The sequence below is a fragment of the Squalius cephalus genome (genome assembly GCF_949319135.1).
Source record: "Squalius cephalus genome assembly, chromosome: 22".
Taxonomy (NCBI): Eukaryota; Metazoa; Chordata; class Actinopteri; order Cypriniformes; family Leuciscidae; genus Squalius; species Squalius cephalus.
The window spans coordinates 23,375,294-23,388,572 of NC_137143.1; the positions used below are offsets into that span (position 1 = coordinate 23,375,294).

At 36.7% G+C, this 13,279-nt stretch overlaps 1 protein-coding gene and 1 long non-coding RNA gene across 2 annotated transcripts in view; one reads left to right on the top strand and one right to left on the bottom strand.

Annotated features, from left to right (window-relative positions):
* Positions 1 to 13,279, top strand: part of alpl (alkaline phosphatase, biomineralization associated) — a 343,644-nt gene that overhangs the window by 115,725 nt on the left and 214,640 nt on the right. The gene's annotated exons all lie outside the window — the stretch shown is intronic.
* The window catches only part of LOC307150318, a 33,892-nt gene continuing 30,965 nt past the window's right edge, over positions 10,353 to 13,279 (bottom strand). Inside the window, exon 3 of the long non-coding RNA XR_013819679.1 lies at positions 10,353 to 12,473. This is a non-coding gene — a long non-coding RNA (uncharacterized lncRNA). The remainder of the gene's footprint in view (positions 12,474 to 13,279) is intronic.

Sequence of the window (13,279 nt, forward strand, 5' to 3'; positions counted from 1 at the left end):
AACGAACCCATGAACAAAATCACAGTTTGCTGAATTTCTGCATTTGATCAATTTCATAATATATTTGGCTGTACTAAATTTGAGACAAGTCCATGCATTTAAATAAATACACCAATTACTATTTCCTTACACTAATTTTTAAATGCCAAGGCTATATGCTAAGTATATTAGTCTGTGACGACGCACTGTAAGTGGAGAAAATTACTGATACCCTGTCTGTAATATACAGAGAGCATAACCTACCCTTAGTGCTTTAGTACAGTTTATTTCGCATGTTCCTGGTTTCATTTTACCAATGAGAACTCCAGACAGGGTTATTATTCAAAATCATATATTAATGAAGGAATAATGATGCGCTGCAGTGCACAATTGTCTTGGTCAAATTAATCCTGGAACTGCTCGCTTGGTTCGGTCTAAATTCTGGAGACTGGAGTTTTAGTGCCAGGACAGGATCATCATTCAAGAACGCACATAAAACAACGGTTTCATCAATAGCTCGTATGTGGTTGCGTACAATAACAGGGGGAAAACATAAATTAAAACGTTGTTAGCCGAATGCAAGGCATGGTTTCATCTCACTCCGCAACCCAACCCAAAGTCTCTATCCGCCTTTTCCGAAAATTATTTAAATTATGTATAGGCTATTTATATTGACCAAATATAACAGTATGTACTTTATATATATATATATATTTAGGAATTTTCGAACACATTTTAAAAATACAGAATATTTACGTTTAGCGTATCAGTTGTTGTCAATTAAGACAAGGAAGAATTATCATAGGCCTAAGTGTCAAAACGTGAATCTAACTTTTAAAGTATCAAAAAGGGCTGTAGTTTGCCATAATTTAGGTATTATGACCCTGACTCCATCCAGCACATCTGCGCCTGGAATTTCACTAATAAATCTAATTGCCTATACATGTTTAACTGTATTTAAGTGCAAAGTGAAATAACTTTTATTTGAAGGCCATATCTATAGAAAAGGTTACATAACTTATGTTACAGGCCTATACAGTTACATATATCAGATAACGTGCTCACTTTCTATTCTGAGAGATTTGTGAGTAGGCTACATAGATATTGAGAATCCAGTTTTAGAATTTTAGAGTTTTTTTAATACAATTTCTTATATAAATAAATGGAGCTAAATTAAACATTAGATATTTTAGTGTATTGTTGTAGCCTATGTTTGATTGTTGTCTTCTTATACGTGACGTCGTCCGTTGTTTTAGATTAAATGTTGGATTAAAGTCTGTTCTCTTCATCAGCACGTCGACGTGAAGCACGTCGTGACTGGAGCTGTCAGATCCAAATGTGCTGAATTAAAGCCAAAACCCCTCCAGCGAGTGTCAGCCGACATCAAAATACTGCCAAACACAGAAATTACATGTCTTCTTCTTTTTTTTATTTTTTAAAAAAAAATTTTTTTTTGTCTCAGCGATAAAAGTTATTGAACCTTATTGAGCAGTAACCCAAAAATAAGTTTGGCTGACGAGGGTAATGACAATGTTGCTGTGGTGCACAAAAAGTAAACAAAAAATGTGGAGTAAACAAAAAAACTGTGGAGTAAACAAAAAATAAAATAAAACTCTCATTAGGCTACTTTAAACTTTTTATGAAAACAAGTTACATTGCAAGTTACAGTAACCCTTAAAACCCTGAATTTCGTGACATATTTGATATTTGTACAAAATCAATGAATAAGCAAACGTTAAAGATAGTTTATTAAACTAACATGGACATACAAATCCTTGGTGTGTTATATATATATATATATATATATAGCCTACATATAGTACCGTCAAATTTGGAAACATTACAGTTTATTATGGTTTTAAAGAAGTAATTTTTATTTCTTTTAAAGTCACTTATTCTCACAAAGGCTGCATCTATTTAATCCAAAAAAAATTATATTGTGAAATATTATTACAATATGAAATAACTTTTCTATTTTATTCAAATTTTAATAATTTATATTATAGTATAATTATTATTTTATACACACACACACACAATGCAATATGTCTACCATGATACAGATTTAAATACATATTGGTTTAATTTGGACCTGCTTTTCGAGGACGAAGAGGATGATAATGATGAGAAGGAAGAGTGGAAGGTTCTCATTTCAAATCTCCTTTGCTAGGGCAACTTTATTTCTTTACTGAACTGTGATAATTGTTGCAGGTCAAATATTTCTCGGGAAATTGTATCTCTCAGTCTCAAAGAAAGAAAAGAAAAAGAATTATCTGTTTAAGTTGCACATAGCAGACTAATAAAGCACAAGCAACTAAAAATACGCTGGACATCTGAAGTTACTTTTCATTTCTCAACTCAACCTTGACCAAATACAAAATGACATATCCCCAAATATCATCCCATAACAAAGCAGCTTTCTAACATATGGAGGTCTTTCCACGCAATGTAATAACCTACAATTATTTCCTTTTGGTGTTTAACTGGATTACAAGGAAACAAATAGTTGACTGAATCATCAGAGTGAATTTCTGCAAGTGATGGAGACAGATGTTTATAACAAAACAAAAAATAACCCACAACTATCAATTTACTGTAGACCACATCTCATTTACACATGTAAAGCAGTTAAAAGAGTTAACGCGACAAAAATGTCATGAAAACACAAAGGTAAAGCGGGGAGACATAACAACAGGATTGTCATTTTAGTTTCTGTTCCACAAGACACTTAACACTGCTAAGTGCACAATAACAACAGTACAAGTTTTAGGAAATAAACCCTGCACAATCCTGTACAGCTCCTTCCTAATGGGACATTTAATGGTATTTGCAGTCCTGCAGGGTCATTAGCATGGATTTCATCTGAACAAAAGCGATGGGTTTACAATACAGGTGCTGAAATTTCGCTCCGAAGTATTTAGCTTAAGAGCTTGTGGAAAATAAATGCACACATTGTCCTCTGGATTGAAGGGAATCCATTGTGGATGAAGTCATGGGTAGGAATGCCTAATGCACTCAAGTGAACAAAACCTCATCCCAGAAACAGACTTTCAGCCTGGACTTGATAAACTCCAAGTCTCTTCAATCAAGATCAAGATTTTAAAATGATCCCGCAAAGCCGAAAATATATTTCGCTCCATTGTGCGATCAGACAACCTCTTTAAAGGAGATCAAAATGCTTTAAAACACAAAATCCCAAACTCTCCATCAGCATGCATTACTTTTCCTAGTGTTTTTTTGTTTTAAATGACTAACTGAGCATGCATATCTGAAGGCCCCAAACTCCTCATGTCCCGGTTAAACAGTTTTATCATTCGTCAGCATTCACCCATGTCTTGTTGCAATCCTTATGTAGATTAAGAACAGGTGCACACGCACTTGAAAGGCAACCAGTGATGACCGTGGCAACTTTCATTACCCGAAATCATGTGTTGTGAAAGGTAGCGTGTTTACGGACCGCGCGATGCCAACTCCAGACGTTCAGCACACGGCTAAATGCACCACATGTCTTTTCTTTCCTGTCTGGACCTCGTGAAGGCCGAGAGTTGGACGGCAATGACTTCCGACATAAATTACAATCAGCAGGAAGAGTCAGCTATGAGGAATCTGGTGATTTGGAACTTCCACGTGAGATGCAATTTAATCATTAAGTGGACTCTGTTGGGGTGGCATGTTCGTGCGCTGATGCAAGAAGCGAACCAGGATGAGTGGGGGAGGGAGACCCTAAATTTCTGAGATGGGTGTTTGTGGAGTCAAAAGGTGCACACTTAAACAGAACTCAACTTAGGGGCCCACAGTTGAGCGTCTGCCCAGCCACACACAGGAGAATTCTTCACGATTAAAGCCCCTCTGATTAATCTAACTTATGTGCCAAAACTGCACATGTTGCGTATGATCCCAATTACGCTGAAACTCGATTCAGCATGGAGTACCTCTACGGTTGTCCGGCCTGCCCCTGTTTTCATTGGACTGTGTTTGACAGCGTGCTATAATGTCACTCTCTGTTCAAATTTTAAGTGATAACGTCAAATGTGTATAACACACTTTGAACTACATTTACATTTATTTTATTGTAATGAAACATTCACCCAAAAAATGAAAACTCTGCCATCATTTTATCACCCTCGTGTCGTTCCACACAGACTTTCCTTCTTCTGCGGAACACACACACACACAAGATATTTTGCTCCAGCTGTGTTTGTCTACATAATAAAAGTCAATGGGACCCAAACATTTCAAACTCCAAAAAGGACATCCATAAGTGTGAAATGATTCCCTACGACTTGACTGGTAAATGACAAGTCTGCTGAGGCAACATGATCACTTTGTATGATGAACAGAACTTTTTGCACAAAGTTTGTGTTGCATATTAAGAGGCATTGTCATTCCATTGACTTCTATAATTTAGACAAGAACAGCTAAAACATTCTTCAAAATATCTTCTTTTGTGTTTCACAGAACAAATAAGCCATATGAATTCAGAATGATGAGTGTGAGTAAATGACGTAAGAAGTTTAATTTTGGGTAAACTATCCATTTAAGATATATCCCCGGTTTCACAGACAAGGCTTAAGCCTATAGTCCCAGACTAAAATGCATGTTTGAGTAACTTGCACTGGCATATCTTAAAATATATCAGTGCCATTGTTTTGTCTAAAAATTCACACCAATAATGTTTTTTTTTCTAAGGCACGTTTATAAAAGCTACTTAAATGTCCTAATTGAAGGCTTAATCCTGGCTTAATCTAAGCCCTGTCTGTGAAACCAGGCCATAGACTTCAGGCTTTCTGAGAATCGATCCCACGACCTTGGTGTTGCTAGCTACATGCTTTACTGTTTGAGCTACTAGAAATACGGATGCTATTGTTGCTGTTGGTGGTAGCCATGCCAATATATGCACCATGCTCACTGGCTTCATGCTAAAACACAAAAGTCCTATTCACTGAAAATGCATTGTAAAATGTCTAAATAAATGCATATTGCTACGCCACATTTATCAAAGCACATACTAAAAGACCATTTCTTTTTACGAGAGAGGAAAATTCAAATATAGAGTGTATATGGTTTAAGGGTCTCTATGCCTCATTACTATACATGCACATTATGAGCTATTCATTGGGTTGAAGGCTCTGAGCTCCTGGGCGGCTCTGTTCAGATCTCACTTGCCGAGCTCAGCAAGCGAGGTGTGAATAAGGTCTCCACTGTTTCAGTGTTCTTACATGACCACGCCAGCGAGAGGGCACTCTCTCAGAGCCCAGCTTTAAAATAAACACAATTTGTATGTGTCTCAAAGCTTAACAGCCGTAGTTTGTAATTCCTAATGACCGCAATGTGCACGCTACTCGGCGTAATGCTCAAAAGCAGGCGTTATTGCGTCATTGTACAAACAGTACCAAAACACGTGTTGTCTTCGCCTACACTTTCGATCGGTTATTGTGTGAGTCACATATCATGCCGTCATTTTCGTCCTGACCTATTCCGTCCACCGCAGCAGTTTCCCTGCAGCAAGGCAACAGAAAATATGTTTTGACATAGCATGAGTGAGGAGGAGGAATCACTCTGGAAAATGAAAAAAGAGGGAGATCTAAAATTCATTAAGGAAAAAGTACTTCATTTCCCAGTCTTAATGAAACCCTATCAAAAGTAATATTTCTCCATGTAAGTGCTGAGACTTTCCTAAAGTGCAGCAAATGACTTCTCAAAGACATCAGACTAATGGGAGAAGGCATTAGAGCACATAAACAAGGACATCATTCCAGCTGTTCGGCTGCCAATTTGATGTTCCTTTTTTTAGCCGTGACCCCCCCCCCCGCCCCTCCTCCCATCCCCAACCCTTCCATTTATCCTATGAGCACAGTTTGCAGGAAATGTCAACCCCTTGTGATTGATTTGAGATGGGCAATTCCCTGACTTCATGGTAGTATAAAGCAAGACAGCTGTTGGAAGAAATCAAATTCCAGCAGGAGCTGGAAAGACTTATTTTTTCCATCTCTTTAACTGAGCTATTGGCTCTGACCAGACGAGTAAATAAAAAAACACGGCCGCAATGTGGCAGGAGGTGACCGAAGCGCTCGTTATATAGCAATTATTGCACAAAAAAAATCTTTCCTCTCAAAATCCAACTTGAAAGTCAATCCCCACTTTTTAAAGACTTTTCAGAAGACACGACAAGAAGTGAGGATATGCTGTTCTCTGGAGCCACTTGTCTAGATTTTCTGTAACAAGTTCAAGACGTGCACATGGCATAAAACAGAAGGATCTGACCCAGTGTTCTTGTTTATGCCTTTTCGTGGGGATCCTTGAATGCTGGTGTTTTATGCCTGCCACAGACTGAGCAATTTCGGCAATCCTATAAGATCATTACAAATCACACTGTACGACATGGATCTAATAAACTTGGGTACGACATGTAAGACTGTACGATGATGACAGCTATTGAATCGTAGGCTACGTCGCAAGTTAGTATAGGAGATAAAACGTCATCAGCATGCGCTAGTGGTAAACAAATAGAGCAAGGTGAATCACACTTTGGCAATTGTGGTTTTTATGTGCGCTGGAAAAAAGAGAAAGCGAAATGGGAGAATATGGAAAAGAGGCCAACTTGACGTTCCAATTTTTAGCGTCATGTCACGTTGATCAACACACCATTTCATGTTGCATTTTTATTAGCTAGTCAGTAGACGTAGGGTCGTAGCAGCAAACACAATAAGATAATAATGCTAAATTTCTAACACTGTCAGAAAATTATCGCGGGCTATGTTTCGTCGCAAGAACGTGACAACGGCTGTCTTTGAACTGCTGTCAATGTACGATGTAGGACCACTGTTTAGGAGCCCCGACCGCAGAAATCGCCACGATTGGTCATCTTTCGTCAGCCCAAAATACTACAAAGTTGCTTCCCAAAAGACTCACATGGAAATTAGGGGAGAAAGCATATCAAAAACATATGAAAATAGAAAGGGGAAAACTGTTTATTTGACTGATTAAAATGGAGATTTGATTACATCAACTGAAATTATATCCCTCTTTGATGTAAGACTGACTAAGAAATGCATTATATATATATTCAAAAACATTTGCTTATGTTTTCTCATTTGGACACTGATCTGTGGTGACTGTAGCAATGGATGTTGCTTTTGCGATTGCAAGCTGGCAGTCAATCACCACACTGTCAATCTATCATATACAGATAATTATCAAATTACATAGTTTTTGGATATAATTTTGAGCAAAAAACGATTCATCTAGCCATTTATCTGTGAGTCAACTGTGAAGTGTAGCCATATGTATTGCCAGGCATTTGACTTAAATTTTTATATTTAATAATTATAGTTGAAATATTTTAAACATTTTAATTTATTTTTTAATTTACAACTTGTAAGCCGTTAATATATTGGTGAACATTACATTTCAATCAACTTCTTGTTCAACTTTACTAACTTATGTAAATTGAAGAAAAAACCCCCCAGCTTTTCATTTTAAAACAGGTACAACAGCATAAAACAATATTTCATATTATAATTTTTTTTTTTTTGTCCAAATTATGTGTCTATGGTCAACTTTCTTTTTAAACAGTTGGCGAAAATATAGCTTTCACAAATATAACAAAGAACGAAGAAACAAAATACTGGTGTGCCATGAATTGAAAAAAGAAAAAAAAAGTAATCTTTAAAAGCATTGTTTTTTTTAATTTGCCTGCCCAGTGTTGGGGAAAGTTACTTTTAAAGTAATGCGTTGCAATATTGGATTAGTCCTTAAAAAAGTAACTAATAGAAGTATTGTCAAGTTATGTTTACCACAGGCTTACTTTACTAGGGGCAAATTAGACTTCCAGATTGTCTTCATCCCAGCACCACTCTATTTTGTTACTAAGTTACTTTTTAAAGAAAGTAATGCGTTACATTACTTTTGCGTTACTTTTTCTGACATATTTAATTTTTGCAGTTTGGTAACATTGTGAGTTTGCATTTCATAGTTTTATTCATTTTGAAGAATGCTGAATCTGTTTTTGTGCAAATGAGATGAGTAAATGCATGCTAGAATTGCAATAACCATCATGTTTCCACACAACGCCTCTGCACTCACTCTTTATTTCTCTCAACAAGAGACGTGTCAGTCAATACATGGGAAAACAAAGTAACTCAGATGCTTTGTTGTAAATTTAAAAGTAATGCATTACTTGCTACTTGAAAAAAGTAATCGGATTACATACCTTGATTACTTGTAATGCGTTACACCCAACACTGTGTCTGACTGAAAAAGTCGTCAAGGAGGCAATAGTGTGATACAACCATTTTGTTTCCAGTCAGACAAATTAAAAAAACCAATGTGCCCTTTCTTCCGGATGTTGCATAAACCCAGCCAAACAGAAAGAAACTGGTGAGTCAACACTTTTTGTATGCAATTTGCATCATATGGTCAGTGAACGGACTGGACGTTCATGGGAATGCGGTCTAAAGCTGAGACTAAGTGGAGTGTAACTGCTACAAGTTATATTAAGACCAAATCAATCAATCACAGCCATATAATGACAGATGGACTCTGTACAAACACTCAAAACAATACAGAGCCTCCAAACCAGGCCGCTCAGCACGCAGCAATGAGTGGTCTGCACCACACTTCTTTTCACTTTCATCAATTTATAGCCTGAGTATATTAGCTATGATTTATGTCTTTGCCTGCCTTTAAAGGTCTGGATCTCATAATATATTACTAGCTTGCTCTGTTCCTGGTTCCTCAAAACCACATAAACATTTCGAAGTAAGAAATGGTCATTGAGAAAAGTGTTATTTGAGTTTTTAGCATTCTAAATAAAGTAGTCAGGGCCGACGGGCAGCTGAATCAGTACATGCTGTGGGTCAGAATGAAACTCTGTGGTTGCGGTCGACAGAACGGCAGTCATTAAGAGGTTGAAATAATGCAATATTGTTTCTCCCTATTCTGCAGTTTCTTGTCAGAGATGTTATCACACGGCTTTGAATGACTTCAGGACTTCCGGCCATTTTCGTTTAGAGAATGCTACGTAATTGTAATGATCTGGAAAATAGTAGCAAGCCGGTCACACTCTGTTGTTTTTTTTTGTCACTGTTTATGTTTTAAGATGACGGATAGTTTAAGTTGGGAATAGAAAGTCTTTAACATTGTAATCACTTCTTTTTTTTCCCACTGCAATATGTGTACACAATAATCAGTGGATAAAAATGTGGGTTACAAGTCAATTGTGTTAGACATAAGAAAGAAATATATGGGTTTTTTTAGGATCCAGATGGGCCGCATTTGAATGGAATACAATGGGGACATTGCATCATTGACCAAATTGGATTTCAGAGAGAAATGTAGTCTTTACAGTAGGTCACATTGTGAAATAATATTACAACTTATAATAACTGTTTTCTATTGTAATATACAGTAGTCAACATTTGAAGTGGATCAAAAAAAGTTAATCAAAGTTGTCCTAAGACAAGAATGGGTATTGTTCAAAATTCATGCATAACTTTGATGAAAGGTTTTGATCCACTTCAAATGTTGACTACTGTATTTAAAAATATCATATATTCCTGTGATGGTAAAGCTGAATTTTCAGCATCATTAATCCAGTCTTCAATGTCACATGATCCTTCACAAATCATTCTAATATGTTGATTTTGAAAACAGTTGTGCAATTTAATATTTTTGTGTAACGGATTCTTAAATGTTTTTACTGTCACTTTTGATAAATTTAATGTGTTTTTCTCACTGTTTGTTTTGAGATGACGCAGTTATTGTTTAGAAAAGGAAGTCTTTAAAGTTGTAATCGGTCTCTTTTTTTCTGGAATATGTGTACACAACAATCAGCGGATACACATTTTGGTCCATTGAGTCCATTGTGCTAGACGAAAGAAATATATAGAAATACAATTTCAAAAAGACAAATGCAACATTGCGTGATTGAACAAATTGGATTTCACTAGCATCAGAGAGTATGAAAAAAATCTTCTTATCACAGCCTGATTAACAACTAGTTGGAGTATACCAAGCATAATGTGGTCAATCCTTCTTATTAAGTCACATTCAAACAGCTGTGAGATCTTGGTAATGTTAGCCAAGCCAACAGCTGACTAATTCTGTGAAATAAAATAGCGTTCAAATTAATTTATGTAATTTGCAAAGGCATATTAATGTTTACGGAATTATCAGTGCAGCCAAATATTACAGATTGAAACTGCTAATGGCTGACGAAACCCTTTTTTTCTCGCTCTCTCTCTCTCTCTCTCTCTCACACACACACACACACACACACACACACACACACGTTCAGTTGTGACTGATGAATATTACTCCATCAAGCAGAATGAAACAACGCCAAGCGACTGAGCCAATCAATCTGTCGGTTAGAATGATCAAGACTGTTTATATGACACTGCAATGGACAAATACAGCCATAAGACACAGTTTACACCCATAAACAGATGTTTTGCATCAGGTACGTGGTTTAGTCGGCTGTTAAGGACGTCTTAAATGACCCCAATCAGGGAATGACAGAATATTTGCCAAAAAAAAGCCGCTTTTGGTTATTGAAACCTCAAATTTTAACTTCTACGTTTTCCGTGAAACTTCACTGTGCACACGGCGTGTTATGCAGGAAGGATGAATGAGAGCGATTCCAAGGAAAATACCAAACAAGCTTTCAAGTGTGAGTCAAAAATGGAAAAAAAAAAAAAAGTTGTAGAGACAGCAGGCGATTTTTTAAAGCCCACCCAGTCCATACTCTTACATTCATCCTTTTAGGACTCATTCAGTGATGGCTAATTGGGTATTAATGTGCCAAAAAAATCTAAATGAAATAACATAGGATTTGCCAAGAAAATCTAAGAGGAACACGTCTCGAGATTCAGCATGGAGAGCCGCACTGGAGCTGGCAAGAGATTTATGACATGTTAACGCGGTCGACGACAGGGCAGTCCGCGCCAAGGCATCCCGCTGCGTGTGCATTAAGGAGCCGGCTCTCTTAAACATGCTGATCAAAATATTAATGCTAAGAGTAAACACAGGCTCTTTATCTGACAGTGATTTACATTACAAAGGCCTTAATCCAAGAGCAAGCCAGTGCTTCCCTCATTAGCCGCAACCTTTACCTCACACTTCTCTGCGACGCACACAGGTGGATGCACTACTCCGGGTGACTGTTGTGTTTATGTTATCTTTTCATAAGCTCCGCTTGAAATTTGTCAAACTGCATCATTGTTTAACTATGTGCCAGTCAAACGCAGGCGTGCCAGATGGTTGCCTCTCCCCCAACCTTGCCCTTGGCGGTTTCAGTCACACCGAATTTCAAGAGTGAAGTCTCGGGTCCACTGACTTGCTTTCTTCACACCCTTTTTTCATTTGCTTCTGCCAGGGTCTGCCCATGGAAAGGTGTAACGGCATTCACCGAAGCTGACAGGACGACTAATCTAAAATGGACAGAGGGGGAAAAAAAAGCGCTCTCAAGTAGATGCACATAAGTTATATGACTGTTAAAAAAGCATAATCGCTGAATTGTTTAACATAGCATTTTCTCATAGGGGTCAGAGTTATGGAAACTGTTAATGACATCTTGCACTGAAACCGAGACCATGGAAAAGTCAGAGAAATTTGTCACCATTTCACTAGGAAAACAGAGGACCTACCGCAGATGCATGCACTTTCTGAAGGGTCGTTTTTATGTTATAATATGTTTCACGAAAAGGTGTTAACTTAGTGCAGCTAAAAAGAAATTTAGAGCATAGATGTTAATGTTTTGTAGGAATACAAGAGGGAAATCCAACTGACATTAAAAGTCTGCACCTGGAATGGATGCACTTTAACAGAAAGGCGTTTTCCAGATGAGGGTAGGAGTCAAGAATGCGTTAATGTGTTTAAGACAATCAACCGAAGATTAAGCCTAATAGCAATTGCAGATCTTTGTTTTGACAAGTGGAAAAAAGCGCCCAAAATAATATTTACAGCAGACGAGTATCTTTTTACTAGATGGTGGATGAGCTTTGAATCAATTTAGCTAGCTAATGTTTGATTCTTTTTTCTTCTTCTTCTTTTTTGAGTGGGTCTTTCACTCAGAATGTTACAAATGAGGTCTTCGCTGATCCATTTTCAGGGTGCGTTGGCCGCGAACACGGGCCGTGGTTGGATGTCAAGAGTGAAGGTCCAGATGGTCCTATCAGTGTCTCTGCTTCAAATCTAAACAGGTTGACATTTTGCAGGTGCTGGAAAACACTGGGATCAAGCGCAACTTCCTCCACGGTTTATAAAAGGAGACAAAGGTCAAGGCCTCCCAACACTACCTCTGATCAGTCCCATCATTCTCTGTAAGTTCTCCGAGCGCGGCTTGATACTGAGGACCCGGCGCTTGATAATGTGCAGTTGCAGCGAGAGACTGTGATTGATCATTGACTTGAAAGGACTTTTGTATATAATTCCACTCCCCACTTCAACATGGCTGGGTGGGTTTTTTTCTCTCTCTCAAGAGAGGGCAGTGCCTTGCAGTCAGAAAAAAGAGAGAATAATCAGTACAAAAACAAACCAAAAAGAGAGAAATATTACAGAATAAAAAACATATTATTGTATAAATATTACAAAATTAGGGCTGTCAAACGATTAATCGCATCCAAAATAAAAGTTTGTTTTTACATAATATATGTGTGTGTACGGTGTATAATTATTTTCTATATATAAATACACACACATGCATGTATATATTTAAGAAATATTTGCATGTATATACTGTGTATATATATATTTATATTGTATATAATTTATATTATATATAAATATTTTATATATAAATAACACATTTTTCTTAAATATATATGCATGTGTGTTTATTTATATATAGAAAATAATTATACTCAATACACACACATATATTATGTAAACACAAACTTTTATTTTGGATGCGATTAATCGCGATTAATCGTTTGACAGCCCTATACAAAATATAACAAATACAAAAAAAAAAAAAATTGATAAAAAACACAGCATAAACAGTAATTTTGTAAAAAGTTATTAGAATTGAAAATAACATTAATTAAAATGTTATATTTTAAAATGTGATTTATTCCTGTGAAGGTAAAGCAGTTCCTGTGAAGGTAAAGACACATCAGTGTCACATGATCCTTTTTTAATTCTTATTAATGTTGAAAACGGTTATGCTGCTTAATATTTTTGTGGAAACTGTGATACATTTTTTTCAGGAATATTTGATGAACAGAATGTTCAAAAGAACCTGTTTTTGTAACATTATATATGTTTACACTGTCACTTTTGATAAAGTTTATGTATATTA